This window comes from Mobula hypostoma, chromosome 7 (genome assembly GCF_963921235.1).
Source record: "Mobula hypostoma chromosome 7, sMobHyp1.1, whole genome shotgun sequence".
NCBI lineage: Eukaryota > Metazoa > Chordata > Chondrichthyes > Myliobatiformes > Myliobatidae > Mobula > Mobula hypostoma.
The window spans coordinates 125,666,439-125,683,813 of NC_086103.1; the positions used below are offsets into that span (position 1 = coordinate 125,666,439).

At 41.0% G+C, this 17,375-nt stretch overlaps 1 pseudogene; it reads right to left on the bottom strand.

Annotated features, from left to right (window-relative positions):
• Positions 1–1,511: 1,511 nt before the first annotated feature.
• LOC134349942 (eukaryotic translation initiation factor 4E transporter-like) overlaps positions 1,512–17,375 on the bottom strand; it is a 66,956-nt pseudogene continuing 51,092 nt past the window's right edge.

Sequence of the window (17,375 nt, forward strand, 5' to 3'; positions counted from 1 at the left end):
TAAGCTTCTTAGGTATTTAAGGAAATTGGATATCCACTTCAAGGAAACGTACAAATTGCAAGATTCATGATTTTCTTTTTACTCTTGTTTCCCAGCCATTAAGGGCCTAATTACTTAATGGCAAATATATCCAGGAGCAATATCTTTGGAGTTCGGTTTAAAGAATGAGTACCTTGGCTGCCAGAGAAGGAATAAATTTTACCAAGAACAGATGAGGGTTATTCGAAGCAGAGGCCAGTGACAATTAGAGTGAAGATCCCTTGATGGAAAACACAAATTGCTTAAAGTAAATAAACAATTTTCATTAATGGCCTTCTGTGTCAGTGTCATTCAATTAATGAACATTTTATACAGGAACTGGACATTGATTATATATAATGGTCATTAATGAGTAATCTTCCAAATGAAGGCATATGTTAAGGGATTCTAACCATTCCATTCATACATCTCTTACGACAAGCAGTAGCAGATTTGATCTACCAGGAATAGAATGATTAATCTACTCAATGTTAGCAGAGTTCACTCTTGATAGATGTAGTATCATATTTGTTATATCTGGGGTACTGGGAAGCCAGGTGGCCATGAACAATACACAGATGATATGGAGGGATGAGGAACAATAGGTCACTGTTTATTTTTCTTAAAAGTCTTCTACCCTGAATGCCCTCTCCTATTACATTCAGTATATAACTAACACACAGGGAAGTTCAACAACAGCAGCCTGCAAGAGTCAATATATACATGAACACCTAACATACCTCTCCCCTCATATTTTAAAAGTTTCTCACTCTTCCCATACACAGACCAGCTGCTGAGCTATTAACAGTCAATGGAGTAATCATCAAATTCAACCAACAACAAAAAAATCATATCTTTTTACTAAACGACAGAAAGAGGGTAGATTGCCACTCTCCCCTGACACAACCCTGCGGATTATTCTGCCCCGTGTGCTGAGAGTTACTCATTAACTAGAGATTCAATCTGTCTGGAGACTGCCTGATGCCATGAGGGTACCAATGAACTGGGAATGATGCCAAAGTCAATTTATCTCTTGGTGGTGTATGTGTGGATCTTGACTTGGGTACCACATTGTCAGCAGGAAGCATTTCAGAAAGCACAGGATGAATGGCCTTGCTGATTAAGGACTGGCGTGTGATGGTTCTGGCTGCCAATCAGGTCACCTAGGATACCTGGGGATGAAGGCCATATTACAGGGGTGATAGAATTTCAGGGGCTTTTGACTGCTAAGGCAAGATTCCACTTGACTTTATACTCTTAACTATCTTATTTTAAGCAGTCACATCATGTATTTTTTTAAAAATTATTTAGGACTGGATGATGCAGTTAGAGTCTGTTCCAGATATTTCTCCTTAAATGGGTGGCAAGCTTCCTCTTAGATTCCATCTCAGACATTTCAGTTCTGCTTTCACCTCCCTTACTGACAAAACCACTCCAGTCTGAGAACACTCCTTCAGACTCTGTTTTATACTCTTCCTCATCAGCATCATTTGTCAGTTCTGCCTTGACATCCTCCCCAGAGGCAACAAACTGCTGTGCAGAACTCGGTGTCCATCCAAACCAACAAGTTTCTCAAGTTCTTCATGTGGGGCATACCGCAGGCTACTGGAGCATCTACCTGGACCACTTAAGTTACTTGAAAACCATTGACTGAACAAACTGGATGACACTAATCCTTTACCAAGCATTTCCTCAATCATTGATGCTAGTCCAGGTACACCTTTCTCTATGTTGAAGAACTCATTGAAAGCAAAGTCCCCCAATGAGGGTTCAGGCAGGGCTGCTTCCTGGGGATCTTCTTGGTCAGTTTCTGATGAAGAAACAATAGGTATCTTTGCTTGGGCAGCACCACGGTATTCTACATCATCTTTAAGGGTTCTGATTGCTTCTTCCACCTCTTTGCCCATTTTGGATTCTCCAATAGCACTTTATCATCAAAACCTTTCAGCTCTGTGTTGTTTTTGATTGTCTTTTGGGGCCAGCAGAAAACTATTCTGGTTCCTCTTCAGTATAGGATTTACATTGCCTCCACTCACCAAAAAACTATTTTGCCATTACCAATTTCTCTCCAAAAACACTTTTTCTTGTAGTCTCATTCCCTTTCTTCTCTAGCATCTCTGTCATGCAAGTCTTAGTCTCTGTCATGCCAATCAAAGGTTCTTGATGTAATTTTGCACACACTTCCAATTCTCTCCTGGCAATCCAACCCACAAATATTTTCATTCTCTTTATTTTCCAATGGACCTCCAGAATGTCAACTATTGGAGGCATTAGTAACAAGACAGTCACCACCAAAACTTCGGTGCTGAGGACTAGGTACCATATCAAGATCTTCTTCCTTTATTCTCTCTCATGGATCTGCAATTCTTTGCTTTAGAACTGCTCTCTCCAAATCTAAAGCATTGGCCTTATTTCCATCCATTGGTGAACTTCTGCCAGAACTGCAATACAAGCATTCATACCACTTTTTGGGGTTCCATATGCTTTTATCAAAAGACGTGCTGCTCTCGGTTTTTCATATGAGTTCTTTGATTTCCAGCAGTTTTTCCTTCAAATAACCACTGCATATGCTTTCTCCCTGCCACATGTTTTTATTTCATCATTTAATAGCTCTTTTTCTTCAGAACCAGAAATGCTGGATGACTACCTGTAACAATGTACAGAGGAAGTTTTTTTCTCTGTTTGTTGATCTCCACTGTAACATGAACTACTCCTCACTGGAACAACTTCACCAGTGTAAGTCTTTAAAGTCAGCCTTCCCCTTCTACAATAAGATGTTGTAATTTCTCCTTGTAAACTGTCTCGGACACCAGTGATACTGCAGCATCCCATGTCCACCTGCTTCCTCATTGTGGCCCCATCCACTGCGGGGTCACTCGATAGCCATCTTTGTGTCCTGAAATAGATGAAACATGCAAAGCTTCTTCAACCACAGAGTGAAAGTCACTCAGTCCATCCTCAGTATGCTCCATCTTGACGAAGGGTCTCGGCCCGAAACGTCGACTGTACCTTTTCCTATAGATGGTGCCTGGCCTGCTGTGTTCACCAGCATTTTTTATGTGTGTTGCTTGAATTTCCAGCATCTGCAGATTTCCTCGTGTTTGCGATCTTGTTCATGTTGTTTTTTGTTTTTTCAAAAGTCAATTTTCTTTATTACAGTGTTTTTGGTTGATGGTGTCTTTTCACTTTTACAGGTGCATTCAATTTGTCCTTTTTTGTTACAGCTTCGACAGTCTAAATCCTTACACATCTTATCCTCGTTATATGTGTCTTCAGACAATGCGGATTCACAGTTATGCGAGGAACCAATTTCTACCAACTTCTCATTAGATGTGTCCAAAACTCACAGTTATGTGAGGAGCACTGCTTTCCCGTCAATTCAAGTCACGTGCTCACGCCTCACAGTCTCACTCCCGCTAGTCTCGCATTGGTTTTGCCAACGTATGGATGTGTGATCTTGCACTCTTAAACTTTTGTTTTTTACCTAAGGTGCAGTGATTTTGTGCTTGAAATATTTAACTATGCCTCCTAAGCGTCCGATGTCAAGTCCTGGGCCATCAACCAAGCGGCAGAGAACCGCTTTAACACTTGGAAAAAAAGTTGGAAATTATAAACAGGGCGGTGTCAGGTGAAGGTAACACAGCTCTGGGACACTACTCTGTGCAGTTGCGGGCTATGCTAGCTGAGTTAGGCATCACACCACAGCAGGTGTTTAATGTAGATGGGGCTGGGCTTTTATGGAAGCGTATGCCGAAATGCACTTACGTAAGTAAGGATGAAAAAACTGCATCAGGTTTTAGGGCAGCAAAGGATAGATTGACTTTGCTCATGTGTTCCAATGTCGAAGGAGACTGTACGATGAGGCCTCTCTTAGTGTACCATTCACTAAACCCCCGTGCTCTTAAGGGTTTGAGTAAGAATATGCTTCCTGTCCACTGGGCAGCTAACTAAAAAGCATGGGTCACTGGTCAAATCTTTGAAGATTGGTTTGCTAATCATTTTGCTCTTGAGGCTGAATGCTACTGCCGGGAACAGAATCTTGCCTTTAAAGTTCTTTTGTTGCTTGACAATGCACCTTGACATTTGGACATCATTCATCCTAACATAACAGTGCATTTCCTGCCACCTAACACAACATCTCTGATTCAAACACTCGACCAAGGTGTGATATCCACATTCAAGGCATATATTTTACGGTGAACTGTCTCTCAGGTGCTGCAAGCAACAGATGATTTTGAAAATCCCGGGAATTTACCAACGGTGAGGGAATGGTGGAAGTCGTTCAACATCAGACATGGCATCAACAACGTTGATGAATCCTGGAAAGAGGTCAGGTCTTCCACTCGGAAGCAACTGACAGAATTTTTTAAAGCTGCAGAATACTTGGCATAAATGGTGATGGACATGGACCCAAGTTTAGAACGGAGTCAGCATTTCAGTCATTCCCTGCACTCAAACCTTCTTCCCTACAAGCAAATTTATGCTGAAAAACAAAATGCTGCCAAGCAAACAATCCTCACCACTTTCTTCAACCCGCTGTCACCTCCTGCTGCCGGCAGTACTGAGAGTTCTGTGAGTCTTCCTTCACCCCTTGCTGTTCTTGATGATCCTGATGACGCACAACCATCCACCTCATCCATGTAAAGCTGCCCAACACCACAATAACCACTCATATCCCAGAGCGAACACACCTGCCACTGTTGGTGAGTACTGTAGACCCTAGTACGTTAACTTTCTATGATTTATTACGTTGAATATTACCTTAAATTGATGAAATATAATAACAATGTTGCCTTGTGGTACTGCTTTTGTGTCATATTGGTATGAAAATGTGAATAAATTACAGATAAAACATATTTAGGAAGCCCTCAAGAACGCATCCCTGTTTTCTCCATTTAAATAATTATACACATTATGCGTTTTCACATTATGCATTGACTTCGAGGAACGTATCCCCCACATATAACAAGGATAGGGTGTATCACCATTCTTTTGCTGCGTGCCCAGTTTTGCCGCAATGATAATATTGACTGTCAATAGGTGTCTTATTCTTAAAGTCAGCAGAAACTTTATGAACTTGCTTCTTTATAGCTTTATAGTTCTGCTATTTTAGCTGCCACCTCCATAGAAGTACTAATCTCAAAAGCCTTCTGTAATGATAATCTGTCTTCCGTAAGCAAATGTTTCCGGTTGCTTCACTATGCAGGCCGCATGTGAGTTTATCACCTAATGTGGCATTCAGTGGCTTCCCAAAATCACAGTGTTCAGACAACGGCTTCAGCACAGCCACAAGTTGTGAAATGGCCTCACCTTCCTCTTGATTCTTTTTATGAAATCTAAACCTCTCAGCAATAGTCAAAGGTTTAGAGGAATAGTGGTTGTTAAAGACTTCAACTATATCCTCATTCGGCTTATCGCCAGGCTTAGCAGGTTGCACTAGACTGTGTAATAAATTAAACGTTTTGGTACCCACCACAGTCAGAAAAGTTGGAAGATGAATATTATCTGACATCTGATTTGCTAGCGCAATGTATTCAAATCTTTCAGTATATGAAATCCGTTGCGCTGTCATTTCATCATACGGCCCCACACTTCCAAACATTGTCACCATTTTCAAACACAATCACATTCCAGAAAAATTAACTAATGTTACCCATCTCTCTCTCCCTCTCTTAATTGTTTTATTTACCCAGCCCGTTCTGTCCCATTCGATTCTTTACTCACCATGCCTCCTGCAGCCCTTCACTCACCACACTTCTCATGGTGTGTGATGTCTTCTTTTCATTCACCCATTTTTCACTCATTCAGTCTTTCCTTGCTGAAGGGAACAAAATAATAAATATCATATGCGGACTTGTCACCTCATCGCCGATTATTTTGCTTATGGTATGGGAGGTCGGGAGGCCACAAGAAACAGAGGAGTGAGGAACCATATGCCATTGTTAATTTTACTTGTAAGTCATTTACCCAGAATGCTCTCTCACATTACATTCAGTACATAACACACAGTGAAGCTCAACAACAACCCTTAAGGGTCAAAACATACGTGAATATATAACAATATAGGGAGCTAGGAAGGGAGTTGAGAAAAGGGACCGCAAAGGTAGTAATCTCGGGATTACTGCCTGTGCCACGCGACAGTGAGAGTAGGAATGCGATGAGGTGGAGGATAAATGCGTGGCAGAGGGATTGGAGCAGGGGGCAGGGATTCAAGTTTTTGGATCATTGGGACCTCTTTTGGCGCAGGCGTGACCTGTACAAAAAGAACGGGTTACACTTGAATCCTAGGGGGTCCAATATCCTGGCGGGGAGATTAGCGAGGGCTACTGAGGTGACTTTAAACTAGAATGGTTGGGGGGTGGGAATCAAATTAAAGAGGCTAGGCGAGAGGAGGTTAGTCCACAACAGGGGGATGGGAACGAGTGCAGAGAGACAGAGGGGTGTAAAGTGAGGGTAGAAGCAAAAAGTAGTAAGGAGGAAAGTAAAAGAGGCAGGCCGACAAATCCAGGGCAAGCATCAAAAAGGGCCACTTTTCAGCATAATTGTATAAGGGCTAAGAGAGTTGTAAAAGAGCGCCTGAAGGCTTTGTGTGTCAATGCAAGGAACATTCGTAACAAGGTGGATGAATTGAAAGTGCAGATTGTTATTAATGATTATGATATAGTTGGGATCACAGAGACATGGCTCCAGGGTGACCAAGGATGGGAGCTCAACGTTCAGGGATATTCAATATTCAGGAGGGATAGACATGAAAGAAAAGGAGGTGGGGTGGCGTTGCTGGTTAAAGAGGAGATTAACGCAATAGAAAGGAAGGACATAAGCCAGGAAGATGTGGAATCGATATGGGTAGAGCTGCGTAACACTAAAGGGCAGAAAACGCTGGTGGGAGTTGTGTACAGGCCACTTAACAGTAGTAGTGAGGTCGGAGATGGTATTAAACAGGAAATTAGAAATGTGTGCAATAAAGGAACAGCAGTTATAATGGGTGACTTCAATCTACATGTAGATTGGGTGAACCAAATTGGTAAAGGTGCTGAGGAAGAGGATTTCTTGGAATGTATGCGGGATGGTTTTTTGAACCAACATGTCGAGGAAGCAACTAGAGAGCAGGCTATTCTGGACTGGGTTTTGAGCAATGAGGAAGGGTTAATTAGCAATCTTGTCGTGAGAGGCCCCTTGGGTAAGAGTGACCATAATATGGTGGAATTCTTCGTTAAGATGGAGAGTGACATAGTTAATTCAGAAACAAAGGTTCTGAACTTAAAGAGGGGTAACTTTGAAGGTATGAGACGTGAATTAGCTAAGGTAGACTGGCAAATGACACTTAAAGGATTGATGGTGGATATGCAATGGCAAGCATTTAAAGATTGCATGGATGAACTACAACAATTGTTCATCCCAGTTTGGCAAAAGAATAAATCAAGGAAGGTAGTGCACCCGTGGCTGACAAGAGAAATTAGGGATAGTATCAATTCCAAAGAAGAAGCATACAAATAAGCCAGAAAAAGTGGCTCACCTGAGGACTGGGAGAAATTCAGAGTTCAGCAAAGGAGGACAAAGGGCTTAATTAGGAAGGGGAAAAAAAATTATGAGAAAACTGGCAGGGAACATAAAAACTGACTGTAAAAACTTTTATAGATATGTAAAAAGGAAAAGACTTGTAAAGACAAATGTAGGTCCCCTACAGACAGAAGCAGGTGAATTGATTATGGGGAGCAAGGACATGGCAGACCAATTGAATAATTACTTTGGTTCTGTCTTCACTAAGGAGGACATAAATAATCTTCCAGAAATAGTAGGGGACAGAGGGTCCAGTGAGATGGAGGAACTGAGCGAAATACATGTTAGTAGGGAAGTGGTGTTACGTAAATTGAAGGGATTAAAGGCAGATAAATACCCAGGGCCAGATGGTCTGCATCCCAGAGTGCTTAAGGAAGTAGCCCAAGAAATAGTGGATGCATTAGTGATGATTTTTCAAAACTCGTTAGATTCTGGACTAGTTCCTGAGGATTGGAGGGTGGCTAATGTAACCCCACTTTTTAAAAAAGGAGGGAGAGAGAAACCGGGGAATTATAGACCGGTTAGCCTAACGTCGGTGGTGGAGAAACTGCTGGAGTCAGTTATCAAGGACGAGATAACAGCACATTTGGAAAGCGGTGAAATCATCGGACAAAGTCAGCATGGATTTGTGAAAGGAAAATCATGTCTGACGAATCTCATAGAATTTTTTGAGGATGTAACTAGTAGAGTGGATAGGGGAGAACCAGTGGATGTAGTATATTTGGATTTTTAAAAGGCTTTTGACAAGGTCCCACACAGGAGATTAGTGTGCAAGCTTAAAGCACACGGTATTGGGGGTAAGGTATTGGTGTGGGTGGAGAATTGGTTAGCAGACAGGAAGCAAAGAGTGGGAATAAACGGGACCTCTTCAGAATGGCAGGCAGTGACTAGTGGGGTACCGCAAGGCTCAGTGCTGGGACCCGAGTTGTTTACAATATATATTAATGACTTGGATGAGGGAATTAAATGCAGCATCTCCAAGTATGCGGATGACACGAAGCTGGGCGGCAGTGTTAGCTGAGAGGAGGATGCTAAGAGGATGCAGTGTGACTTGGATAGGTTGAGTGTGTGGGCAAATTCATGGCAGATGCAATTTAATGTGGATAAATGTGAAGTTATCCACTTTGGTGGCAAAAATAGGAAAACAGGTTATTATCTGAATGGTGGCTGATTAAGAAAAGGGGAGGTGCAACGAGACCTGGGTGTCATTATACACCAGTCATTGAAAGTGGGCATGCAGGTGCAGCAGGCGGTGAAAAAGGCGAATGGTATGCTGGCATTTATAGCGAGAGGATTCGAGTACAGGAGCAGGGAGGTACTACTGCAGTTGTACAAGGCCTTGGTGAGACCACACCTGGAGTATTGTGTGCAGTTTTGGTCCCCTAATCTGAGGAAAGACATCCTTGCCATAGAGGGAGTACAAAGAAGGTTCACCAGATTGATTCCTGGGATGGCAGGACTTTCATATGAAGAAAGACTGGATGAACTGAGCTTGTACTCGTTGGAATTTAGAAGATTGAGGGGGGATCTGATTGAAACGTATAAAATCCTAAAGGGATTGGACAGGCTAGATTGTTCCCGATGTTGGGGAAGTCCAGAACGAGGGGTCACAGTTTGAGGATAAAGGGGAAGCCTTTTAGGACTGAGATTAGGAAAAACTTCTTCACACAGAGAGTGGTGAATCTGTGGAATTCTCTGCCACAAGAAACAGTTGAGGCCAGTTCATTGGCTATATTTAAGAGGGAGTTAGATATGGCCCTTGTGGCTATGGGGGTCAGGGGGTATGGAGGGAAGGCTGGGGCGGGGTTCTGAGTTGGATGATCAGCCATGATCATAATAAATGGCGGTGCAGGCTCGAAGGGCCGAATGGCCTATTCCTGCACCTATTTTCTATGTTTCTATGTTTCTATTGAAGTTCAGTACTATATAATATCAATATACTTCAGCTTGTAATATGATCAACACCATATAAAATATGTGCAAATTTAAACTAGTTTGTCTCCAACTACATTTTTAGTTGAATAGATATAAGTTGAACTGTACAACAGCAGGAACAGTTTGCAATAGTTTATTAAGAAAACTTGCCTCAAACCAAACCTTTATGTCCCATAATTGGAGCAGTATGAAAAACAGCTGCTTAACAGTTGTTAAAACCCAAAAGATCCTGTTTAAAAAAAAGACTGTCAAACACCCAATGTGCAGAGAAAAAAAATCATGCAAACAATAAACGCAAGCAAATACTGTTCTGAACTAAAGTCCACAAAGAGCGTTCATCCCCAGACATTTAGTTCAGTGTGCAGAGTGGAGCAACAAGCTAAACTGGCCCATCCCTCACCTTAGGCCCCAACACACTGACATTTTCTATCTTACCCAGTGCCAAAATCCTCATCCAACCATTGAGTTCAACCACTTCGATACACTCTGGGGCTTGGACACAAGACCCAGAGCAAAAGGAAGTAAGCTCAGTTATTCTTAGAAAACAAGAAAGGAATTGTCATGAAATTATGTTTCATAGCCTCCATTGCTTTGGTGATGCTATTAACCAGTGGCTAATCCGGACATCATGAGTTTGGAAAGGAGGGGACTTCAATCAGTAACACTGCCCAAGGATAAGAGGAAGCAGCAGCAGGCGATGGCAGAGTAATAGAGCTTTGACCAGCGACCAATCGGCATCTGGGATTGATTAGTAAGAGCAAACTTCAGGAAGGGAAGCACAGCAGCCATTGTCTGAGTAGATATAGTCAGAGTGATGATCTAAAGGCTTTAGCTCTTCGAGGCTTCAGCAAAGCGTGGCTTCACTCAGAGAAAGCTCAAGTTTCATTCTCTTTATATTGGCTCAGCTAGGGGCGGTAGGGATGACAGGCGGGATAGTGAAATACTCCTCTTATGGGATGTGGGAAGACAGGGAGACCTCCACTTTCCCTGATGACTACAACTGCAAGAAGTGCACCCAGATGCAACTTCTAACAAATAGCGTTAAGGAGTTGGAGCTGGAACTGGATATACTGTGGATCATTTGGAAGGCTGAAGGGGTGATAAATAGGACATAGAGAGAAGTAGTTACACCCATGGTGCAGGACACAGGAAACTGAGTGACAGTCAGGAAGAGGAAAGGGGTTAAGGAGCCAGTGCAGAGCCCCTCTGTAGCTATTCCCCTCCACAACAAGTATATTACCTTGGATACTGTCAGGAGGGGGATTACCTTACAGAGGAAATTCACAGTATCTCTGGCACTGAGTCAGCCTCTGAGGCTCAGAAGGGGGTGGGGGGGTTGGATCGTGAAGAGGCACACTGTAGTGAAATGGATTCATTAGTTAGAGGAATAGACAGAAGGTTCTGTGTGTGAGAACAAAATTCCCAGATGGTATGTTGCCTCCTGGGTGCTAGGGTCCACAGATATCTCATATCTAGTCCTCTGCATTCTTAAGTGGGAGGGTAAACAGCCAGAAGTTGTGGTCCATGTAGGTACCAATGACATGGGTAGGATGAGTGACGAGGTTCTGCATGGGGAGTTCAGGGTGCTAGGTACTAAGTTAAAGGGCAGGACCTCCAGGGTTGTGATTTCAGGATCGTTAATGCTGCACGATGGGGTTTAAACTAGAGGGCAGGGGGATGGGACCAGAGTGCCAGAGCAGTTAGTGGAAAGGTTGTGGAGGCAGATATTGGTAAGATTTCAGTCAAAGTCAGGAATCATAAGGTTGAGCATGGTGCAACCAGTGTTTTGAGCTGCGTATATTTCAATGCAAGAAGTATCGTAGAAAAGGCAGATAATAGTACTGAAGATGAGGCAACCGGTTTACAAATAGAGGCAACGTGTAGTGAGGAGAGGCTCTTGATAGGGCAAAATTGGAGTCAACAGGATGAGTTGAAATTGGTCCCCACTGTCCCCACTGATTGGCCGAATTAACGCTGTTAAAATTATTATTTTACCTAAATTTTTACATTTATTTCAAATGATACCAATTTTTATTTCTAAATCCTTTTTTGATACTAGTCATTCTAAAATTTCCTCTTATACATGGCAGAACAAAAATCCCAGATTAAGTAAAAAATATTTATAGAAGTCCAAGAAAGATGGTGGTTTAGCACCGCCTAACCAAAGATTTTATTATTGGGCAATTAATGTTCAATATTTAATATTTTGGACACAAGATTGGAATATAACTCCAAGCCCATATTGGGTAAACCTTGAAGGCCACTCTGTACAAGGGTTCTTTTTAGCTTCCATTTTGGGAACTTCACATCCTTTTGTACTATTTAAATTGAACAAACAAATGGTTAATCCAATAGTTAAACATACATTGCGAATATGGTTTCAATTTTGTAAAATTTTGGTTTGAACAAATTTATATTATCAAGCCCTATTATATCTAATTTTTTTTCAACCCTCGGTTATGGACCAAGCCTTTTTAATATGGAAAACGAAAGGTGTAACATGTTTTCGTGACTTATTTCTGGATAGCTGTTTCATGTATTTTGAACAGTTACCTAAGAAATTGGATTTGCCTCGATCCCATTTTTTTAGATATTTACAAAAAAGAATTTTTTTAAATACTATGTTGCCTACCTTTCCGACCTCATACCTTACTGATGTCATCGATAAAATTTTAGGTTTAAATCCTCTTCAGAAGGGATTAATAACATCTGTCTATGATATAATTATGAAATTACAGCCAGGTATATCTGATAAAATTAAAAATGAATGGGAAAGGGAACTTCAACTTTGCCTACCTATAGAGAAATGGGATAAAATGTTTCAATTAGTCAGTACTTCCTCTATATGTGCTAAACATACATTAATACAATTTAAAGTAGTACATAGAGCCCATATGTCTAAAGATAAATTAGCCCATTCTTATTCCCATATAAACCCTATTTGTGACAGATGTCACTCTGAGGTGGCTTCTTCAACTCATATGTTTTGGTCCTGTACTCTTTTTGAAAAATATTGGAAAGATATTTTTGATATTATCTCAACAGTTCTGCGTTTTGATTTACAACCCCATCCTATTACCGCAATTTTTGGATTGTCAGTGGTAGAACATAGATCTTTGTCTTCTTCAGCCTGTCGGATGATCGCATTTGTTACTTTAATGGCCAGAAGATCTATTTTATTGAACTGGAAGGAGACCAATCCTCCTACTACATTCCAATGGTTTTCCCAAACTATATTATGTTTAAATTTAGAAAAAAATTAGAAGTGATATTTTTGATCCTTCGGTTAAATTTGAAGAAACTTGGAAACCATTTATTCAACATTTTCATATGATGTAATTTGACCTTTCTGAATCCTTCTTATTAACTTAAAATATATGAATAGAGGAGCGGAGTTGACAACATTACTGAACGTGTTCGATTTAAGATATTGGTCTAGCCCTGTTTTGTTCCGTTTGCTTTTTTGGGTTTAGTATTTAGTTCTTTTTTTGGAGGGGGGGTTTCTTTGTATTTTTTTCTTTTTATTTCTTTTTTCTTTATGATTAATTACGTCATGAGTTTGGAAGTCTATTATACCTGTGTTATCTGAAATCTTTTTTGTATATGTTTATTAACAACGAGATTATTCCAATCTCTTCGTATCAACATCATTATTTTGTTTATAATTTTGGAAAAATTAATAAAAATATTTAAAAAGAAGGGAGGAGTTACTACAGGACTGAAGGTGTTGTATCTGAATGTGCACTGTATATGGGATGAGGTAGATGAACCTGCAGCACAGTTGCAGATTGATGATATAGGCATCACTGAATCAAGGTTGAAAGATTATGGCTGGGAGCTTAATGTCCAAGGATACACATTGCATTGAAAGGATAGGCAGGATGACAGAGGAGATGGCATTGTTCTGTTGGTGAAAAATGAAATCAAATCATTAGAAAAAGGTGACATAGGGTGGAAAGTGTTGAATCATTGTGGATAGAGCTAAGGAACTGCAAGGGTAAAAAGATCCTGATGGGAGTTGTATACTGACCCCCAAAGAGTGGTAAGGATGTGGCTTACAAATTACAATGGGTGATAAAAAATGAATGCTGAAAAGGCAGAGTCATTGGGGATTTTAATATACAAGGAGATTGGGAAAATCAGGTTGGTGCTCGATTACAGGAGTGGGAGTTTCTACAGTGCTTACCAGATGGCTTTTTAGAGAAGCTCTTGGTTGAGCCCATGAAAGGATCAGCTATTCAGGATTGGTGTTGTGCAATGAACCAGAATTGATTAGAGACCTTAAAGTAAAAGAACCCTTAGGAACAAGTGATCATAATATCAAATTCACCTTGAAATTTTAGAAAAAGAAGCTGAAAATGAAGTCAGATGTGTCAGTAAAGGGAATTACAGAGCCATGAGAGAGGGGTTGGCCAGAATTGATTGGAAAAGAACACTGGCAGGGATGATGGCAGAGCAACAATGGCTAGAATTTCTGGAAGGAATTTGGAAGGCATAGGATATATACATCCCAAAGAGGAAGAAGTATTCTAATGGAAAGAAGTCACAACCATGGCTAAGAAGAGAAGTCAAATCCAACATAAAACCCAAAGAGAGGGCATATAATAGAGCAAGAGTTAGTGGAAAGGTATACAATTGGGAAGCTTTCAAATACCAACAGAAGGCAACTAAAAAAGTTATTAAGAAGGTAAAAATGGAATGTGAAAGTACTAGCCAATAATATTAAAGAGGTTACCACAAGCTTCTTCAGATACATAAGTGTAAAAGAGAGGTGTATAAGGATATTGGACTGCTGGAAAACAATACTGGAGAGATAGTAATGGAACACAATGAAATGGCGGAGAAACTGAATAAGTACTTTGCAGCAGTCTTCACTGTGGAAAACATGAGCAGTATGGTAGAAGTTCCAGGTGTCAGGGGTCATGAAGTGTGTGAAGTTACCATAACTAGAGAGAAGGTTCTTGGGAAACTGAAAGGTCTGAAGGTAAATAAGTTACTTGGGCCAGATAGTATACATGCCAGAGTTCTGAAAGACATGGCTGAAGAGATTGTGGAGGCACTAGTAATAAGTAATGATCTTTCAAGAATCACTAGATTCTGAAATGGTTCTGGAAGACTGGAAAATTGAAAATGTCACTCCATTCTTCAAGAAGGGAAAGAAGAAGAAGAAAGGAAACTATAGGCCAGCTAGTCTAACTTCAGTGATAAGGACAATGTTGAAGTTGACTATTAAGGATGAGGGTTAAGGGTATTTGGAGGCACATAATAAAATAAGCCATAATCAGCATGGTTTCCTCAAGGGAATATCTTGACTGACAAATCTATAGGAATTCTTTGAAAAAGCAACAAGCAGGATAGACAAAGGAGAATTTGTTGATGTTGTGTATTTGGATAATCAGAAGGCCTTTGAAAAAGTGCCAAGCCGCACTAGGTTGCTTAACAAGTTAAGAGCCCATAGTATTACAGGAAAAACTCTAGCATGGCAAAAGCAGTGGCTGATTGGCAGGAGGCAAAGAGGTGGAATAAAAGGAGGGATGCTGGTGTCTGGTGGTGTTCCACAGAAGTCTGTGTTTGGACTGATTCTTTTTACATTATTGTCAATGATTTGGATGATAGAATTGATGGCTTTGTTGAAAAGTTTGCAGACAATATGAGGATAGGTGAAGGGACAGGTAGTTTTGAGAAAGTAGAGAGGCTATAGAAGGACTTAGACAGATTAGGAGAATAGGCAAAGAAATGTCTGATGGAATATAGTGTCAGATAGTGTATGGCCATGCACTTTGATAAAAGAAATGAACGGGCTGGCAGTTTTCTAAATGGAGAAAAATTACAAAAAAACTAAGGGGCAAGAGGACTTGGGAGTCCTTGAGCAGGATTCCCTAAAGGTTAATGTGCATGTTGAGTCTGTGGTGAGGAAGGAAAATGCAATGTTAGCATTCATTTCAAGAGGACTAGAATATAAAAGCAAGGAAGTAATGTTGAAACTTCATAAAGCACTGGTGAGACCTCATTTGGAGTATTGTGAACAGGTTTGGGCCCTTTATCTTAGAAAAGATGTGCTGAAACTGGAGAGAATTCAAGATAGATTCACAAAAATGATTCCAGGATTGACTAGGTTGTCATATGAAGAGTGTTTGATAGCTCTTGGCTTGTATTCACCAGAATTCAGAAGGTTGAAGCGTGACCTCATTGAACCTATCAAATGGTGAAAGGCCTTCATAGAGTGGATGTGGAGAGGATGTTTCTTCTGGTGGGTGAGTCTGAGGACACAGCCTCAGAATAGAGGGGTGTCCTTTTAAAATGAAGATGAGGAGGAATTTCTTTAGCCAGAGAGTGGTGAATCTGTGGAATTCTTTGCCATAGGCTGCTGTGGAGGCCAAGTCTTTATGTATATTTAAGGCAGAGGTTGATAGATTCTTGATTAGTCAGGACATGAAGGGATATGGGGAGAAGGTAGGAGATTGGGGCTGAGTGGAAAATTGGATCAGCTATGATGAAATTGTGGAGCAGACGATGGGCCGAATAGCCTAATCCTTCTCCTACTGTACATCTTATGGTCTTAAGATGGCACTACAGAACATGTGCAACAGCTTCCATGTAGTCAAAAAGCTAAGAATTCTGACTAAAGACGTTACTAAAAATACCTTTCCTGAGGTTATCACCGTAAACAGTGGAGAGGTGAGCAATGGTGTGTGAGTTCAGGGGATAAATCGATGCAAATTGAATTCTGATGCCCATGCATTTGGCTCAGGAGTGAGGTTGGATAGTCTGCATGCCGTAAGAAGAACCTGGGACCCTGACAGAGGAGATTCAATTTTGACACTCGTACAACTGCCCCAGCTGCGAGGTTGGATCTCTCTGGATGCTAAGCTGATGTGAAGTGCTTGAGAGTGGCTTCAGGCCGGGTGATGAAATCTCGGCCCAGTGCAAGTCGCTGAGCAGCATGGCTTAGGCCCCGGGGCTTTCACAGCAATGGTGCCTGGGTCCTAGTGTGAGGTATGATGCACTGGTTAAACAATTTAATTCCTGCATGGATTGGAGCCAAGAGCTGATTTTGATCTTTCTCTGCAATGTTCACTCATCTCTCCAGGGCGCCGGAGCCTTTCGCTGTTCTGTCATTGGGTCAGTTTTAATGCCGGCCCAGACAGACTGAAAAGACAGGGCATCGGTTGGATGACAGGTGGTTTCACTCGTTCTCGGAGATGGTCATCTCCATGGTGCTGAGGCAATGAAAATTGTTCTGGCAGCTGTGCTCAGTGCCTGCTAATATGACGAACTGATAAACGAGGTTTTGGGCCTACCCTGGGCTGCTCTGGGGTTCAGATCTGAGGACTCACTTTTGGTTTGGGATGCTGTTATTCACTTCAATTACTTGCATGACTTGTAGTTTTTTTCTTTCCCTTGCACATCGTGTATTATTATTTTAATTTATTTTTTTCTTTAATTGGGTTCTTTTGAGTTTCTTGCTGTGTGGCTACTTGTGACCAAACTAATCTCAAGATTGTATAATTTATACATTCTTTGATAATATAAATGTTTTTGAATTTACTGAAACCCTAGTTTCCTTCAATGTGCTGTCAGTCTGCAACTATTCTCATAACATACTGAAGGTATGACTGTCGTGAATATCGTGATGCAGTTTATGAATAGTCTCTGTGAGTAACAAGCTCATAAAGATGCCAGTGATCACAGCATCATCACTAAAGTGCATAATATAGAAATGCCATTGTCAGTGATCATTGTGAAAAGAATCAAATGCAGTAAAATGCGTCTGGCAGTGACTGTGGGCCAAGCATCAACGTCCCAATGGGGGACCTTTTTTTTATTCTTTTATTTTTTATTTTCATTGAAGGAATGACACA